Here is a 5879-nt window from a genome sequence, read left to right as displayed (position 1 = left end):
TTAAAAGAAATCACCAACAATTGCATTGCTTTTTACATAGAGTTTTGCAAACAAATAAAATTCAGATTTGAATTTAACGATATAACTTTAAAGGAACTGTCTTTTATGAACCCTGGCAAGATTTTAAATAAAAATATCACTTCGTTACAAAACATAACAAACCGATTTCCAAATTTAATTTCTCAAGCTGACATGCAGAACTTAGATGATGAGTTTAGAGAGTTACGCCACTTAAATTTTGATGAATATTTTAAATCTTTGGTTAACATTAATTACGAAGACTTTTGGGCTACAATATCTAAAATTACACGCGCAAACACTGAATATGTATTTCCCACGTTGTCTAAGTTTGTATCAGATTTGTTGTGCCTTCCCAGTTCATCCGCAAATGTTGAACGCATATTCTCAAAAGTGAATTTAAATAAAACTAAATACAGGAATAGACTGGAGAGTGGAACTCTATAGGGTATTTTATTTACCCAAGACTACCTATCAGTTAATAAATGCTTCTGTTATGAACTGAAAATCGATCCTAAGATCGCAAAAACCATGAAACCATCTCAGTAAAACTAAAATTCAAAATGTATGTTTGTATACATATGTACGTATTTTGATTTCAGTCTTGTAAATTTATACACGCCTTATTTTGCTTATTATACATATGCATGTATGTAGTATAGTAATATTATTTAATACATATTAATGAAGTTAGTAAACATATGTATGTTTTTTAATAAAAAAATAACAAAATGGAAAAAGACGATTTTTCATTAAAAATTACGATTTTTCATTAAAAATTACGATTTTTCTCCCTCAATTGACGATGAATAGCCGAAACTTTTTGGCAACGCTGCCTGCAATACAAAATACATGTGGTTGTTGTTGTTGTATTCTTGCTACCATCTTGTATTAATTCGCCTTGATGGCATGCAAATATATATATGTATATGTGCATGTAGAATGCCAGTCGGATTTGGTTGCTTTCAGCTAGGCGCACACCAACGCGATAGCGACAGTGATGGAGATTGCGATAGAAATCGAACGCACAAGTGTTTTTCAATTAAAAGCCTGCGCAGACCAACGCGATAGTAGAATTGTAAAACTATCGATAGGGCCACCATCGATAGTTTTCATATTTAAGAAAAAAACTATCGGTATTCGTTGATACTATCCCCTGCAAAAAATGGCTGACCATATCGAGAACAAACTATCGATTGTACGCTCGCATACATATGTACATACATACATACATCAAAAAAATTTACTTCATTGTTAGCTGTGGTGCAAAATATAGAAGAAGGCGGTGAAACCAATGTATTCAATTTGTATTTGGATAGAGAAGAAAACATTTGAGGCCAGTGCGCTTAGGCCGACTGTGGAGTCAGTGACTACAGTGCTGAAATTCAATGCAACGCCAACGTGGGACTCCAGCCCTAGGAATGGAGGAAGAAGGACCAAACAGCGCTGAAGAATTTGTTTTTTTGTGACGAAAATTCAGAACCGATGAAAAATTAGAAGAATTGTCTGAGCTCAGTAGCCCTAAAAAAGCTTGCGATAATATATTTTTATAAATAAAACAAACACATAAACAAAATCGAATTGCATTTTTTAATTTCGTTGCATGTATTTTTGATATTTCGCTGCCATATATTCACTAATTTATCAATTATTTAGAAGTTAGAATAGTGGCCAGAAAAATCACTAATTATCGTGATATTTTCCCAATAGTTTCGTCGCTAAACTCACTTGTACATCACCAACTAGATGCCATGTATGAGCGAGTGAAAATACTATAAGGCAAATGCACCCATGTGTGTGCAAGAAAGGGATGCATTATCACACGCGCGGAGAAGTGGTCACTTTTTCCCCAAGCCCATACAAAACTAACCGCTAAACTGACGAAAAGTTTTAGTCAGTTTTCCCAATAATTTAACCGATAATCATAGGTCAGGCTTCTTGCAGGGTCTATACTATCAATGCTATCGATAGTGGCAAGCGCTACTACCGATAGTACTATCGACAGTCAATGGAAATGCTAACAACTGTTCCAAGTTAACTGGGACGGCATCGAAATACAAAAAAAAAAACATTTAATTGGGAACATAAACACACACACACCGTTTTCTCAAGTAGGTTTTAAAAGTTATCTACAATTTAAACACAAATTTGGTTCTGAAAAATGTGTTTGAAGGGCAGATAAACAAATGGCCGATTCCTCAAGTAACCTTTAAATTTAAAGCTCACTTTATATTTAAGGGTTGATGTAAAATTTATATGTAGTTTTGCCGAAAGTAAATCATTTAATTCTCTGTTTTTAATTTGTTTACACCCAAGAGACGTCGAAAACCGATAATAGAATTGCTTTACTTTAGACATAGCTATAAATTTTAAAGCAACCTTTAAATATAAATTGAGCTTTAAAATTAAAGGTTGCTTGAGAAAACAAAGAGACAAATCTGAAAAACTAAAAAGTACTATTAATATATGTCACATTAATATTAATAGCGTCACAAAATGGCGTTTTTGGCGAAGTGGCAACGTTGCAAACAAAGTTGTATGAACGACATATTGCAACTCCGGATTGCAAAATAATTTTTTTTAAAAATGCCTCGTGTAAGTCGAAATGAAAACTTTATACAGTTATATTTCGAAGCAGCCTTAACTGATATAATTTTTCTTGAAGTATTCGAAGACAATAAGAGAACATGTGTTTCGCGACTTTGACTTTGCAATGATTGCCAGCTGAAATAACATGGCAATGTCACACTGTTGTTGCAAGAAAGTTTCCATACAAAAGTAATCAGCTGTGCCGCAAGGTGGCAAATTTTGCAACCAATGCGTCATTTGCAACAACTTTGCGACGTTTCATGAATCCCACTATTATCCATTTGTCGCCCCGAATGGGCTCTGTTCTTAACTTGTACCGAAATAAATTTTTATTGTTATATCAAAATTTCACATGAGAGCCGTTTTATAGACTGTCAGTTAAAGATAACCGGTGCTTTAACCCTCTAGTAGGAAGAACCGCCTCCAGACGGTCGTTAACTAAACACCTTTTTAGTGCACCTATAATAATTTTTTTCCATATTCGTAAGGCACGATCTTTAGACAAAAATCGTACCCTTACGGCGAAGTAAATTTTAATCCGTTATGTCCGTTTTATTTTAATCGGCAGTTGAATTACAGATTTTGAAAATACGGTTAAAATTAATTATTTCTTGCTATTTAGTAATTTCGTAATTAAAGAAATTTTTTCTTTTGAAAAATTTTTTCATATAAAAAAATTCGGTGGATTTCATTGTTAAAAGCACCATATTTTAATATAAGTTTTATAATTATGTCACCATTCTAAATGGAGAAAATTTCTTTCGAACACAGACCGTTTACAGAACGGCTTGCCGACATATAAAACCCCAGTTTTGCATTTTTGACTGTCTGCAGACGGCATTGCCGGTTCGTACGTCAACATTGTGTAAGAGAAAGCTGAAAATATGTGTAAGTATATCGGCGAGCCCGTCTCCAGACGGTCTTGGTTTTTCTCCCCTGTAGGAAAAAGTTACTGTCACAGATCGAAATGGACATCAGTTTTGGATTTCTCGTGCTAAAATCACCCATTCCTGAATTTTTCAACTCATAAAAATTTGGCCTACTAGAGGGTTAACTTACTGCCAAATTTGTTGCTCGCATGCTTATAACAGGCAAACTGCCCAGAGAATCACTTACAATAAAATATTTGCAATCTTACCAAAGCGACGAGCAGGTACACAAAATGGAGAAATATATACAAATAATAAAATTGTAACAGGCCGATGTCCGTACATTATAAATATTAAAGAAATATTAATTTGGGAGGTCTTTATTTGAGCAACAGAAGCAAATCAACAACTTTTAGATTTTTTTCTGTCCTTCTGTATGTTTGTACGCGCATCACCCGAAAACTAGTGCATGGAATTGAACGCAGTTTTCACCGAGGTCTAACTAAAAATAATAATAAAAAGAAAATATTGTAATATGACTGTCAAAAGAAAAAGGTTTAGAAGGATTACAGCCGAAAACGTTTTTGTTGAGGGTTGCCACCTGTTCAATTCAATTAATAAGAAAAATTTAATGCTCCAATATAGATATCAAAATGAAGAGCTTTACTGCCGAAAATATTTTAGAGGAGGGTTACAACCCGTTTGAAAGTTTGTATTCTATTAAATTGATATAATAAGTGAAATTTTACATTACGGGTATCAAACAGCACAAAAATACTTCTAGGCGCAGTAAAGTCGCCGGGTATTTGCTAGTTATGAATAAAATCGGCTGTGCTAGAGGTGTTAAACTATCGATAGGCAACTAGTACTATCGATAGTTTGAGCGTTTTAAACGATGTTTCCACGCCAAGTGGTTCGCTCTCTCATTCGTAATTTGCTCTCTCATTCCGGATTGGCGCTCCAATCACGAACCGAATCACGTAATTCGCCATACAAAAGTTTGAGAGCGAATCACTTCATTTGTAGGTAATTCAGATCCAATCACCATGCGAATCACGAAAAATCATTGTCTTCTCTAATTTTTATTTTGTCAAAACAAACAGACCACACATCCCCACCAGGACTAACATTAAAAAAGTAGCTAGATTAGTTTAAACTATTGATTTAGCTATTTAATCACTACACATTTTTCCTCCACCGTTGAAATGCACAATAAACAACACATTAAGGGCCGGTTACTCAATGTCTGGTTAACACTAATCTCCGGTAAAACATCATTATCGACGTTACCGACTCCATGTTATATGCATGGAGCCGAACACGTCGATAATGATGTTTAAACGGAGATTAGTGTTAACCACATATTGAGTAAACGGCCCTAAGCAATAAACAAAAGCAAAGAACAAGAAGCAGAGATGCAAAGTAAATCAAGAATGTGGCGTGTAAACAGGTTGATACGCCGTTCGTAATTGAGAGAGCGAACCACCTGATTCGGTTGGCGTGGAAACGCCGCTTTAGAGAAAAACTACCACTACTCATCGTTGGTGGCAAAAAAATAAAGCTATCGGAGTGAAATGAGCCAAAAAGTGGAGTGTTTTTGGTTTTCCGTAGTGTCAAAGTAAAAACTTTGGAAGAAGTACATATCTGTGGACATTTGACCAAACAATTTAAGTCTATCTTTCAGGGACTTTTTACTTTAAATAGCATAACTCGGCAAAGGTTCACCGTCAGAGCAATCCTTTTTATTCAAATGAAAACATGCCGTTGTTGCAAACAGAAAAATTTTTAAAGGTTGTGAATAGCGATAAAATAATTTAACATTTCTTTCTAATTCCAAAATTTTTCTCTATGACTTTTTACTGCATAAAAATATCGTTAGGCGCTTTTTTGTACATCGTTCACATAATAACATCCCTGCAAAACTCGATTGACCGAAACCAAAATACACGTACAAGATTTTTCTATTGTCACTAGCACATAAATAGAGAACCAGTTGTAGGTTTGCTGTCAGAACTGTGGCGAATGAAGATGCCATAAGATATGCTATTGATCTATATCCTTAGCATCCTACCTATTGTACTTAATGAAGGTGTTGAGCTTTTGTTGGCGACCTAGAAAAAGATTTTCACAGCGTCGCATGCACTGGCCTACATCCCACAACTCTCAACTGAGAACTCTCAATTCTTACCATTGAGCGTAAAAACAATCATTTCAAAACTCAAGTCTGATGGAAAAGAAAGTGATTGTGCTACCTTTCAAAAAGCAGTGTCCTGATTTTTCTTTCGACTCATCTGGTCACCTTAGTTATAAACATACAAAGTTGAAATTTTGTTATTTGTTTTTAAATATGGTTCGGGTTATAAAAAAACTATTTAAATCAAAGTTTCCAATTTTATACAAAAT

The sequence above is a fragment of the Rhagoletis pomonella genome, unplaced genomic scaffold (genome assembly GCF_013731165.1).
Source record: "Rhagoletis pomonella isolate Grant_MI unplaced genomic scaffold, Rhpom_1.0 Rhpom_scaffold_00003, whole genome shotgun sequence".
NCBI lineage: Eukaryota > Metazoa > Arthropoda > Insecta > Diptera > Tephritidae > Rhagoletis > Rhagoletis pomonella.
The sequence above is the reverse complement of the archived record's forward strand: the minus strand, read 5'-3'. Positions refer to the sequence as shown.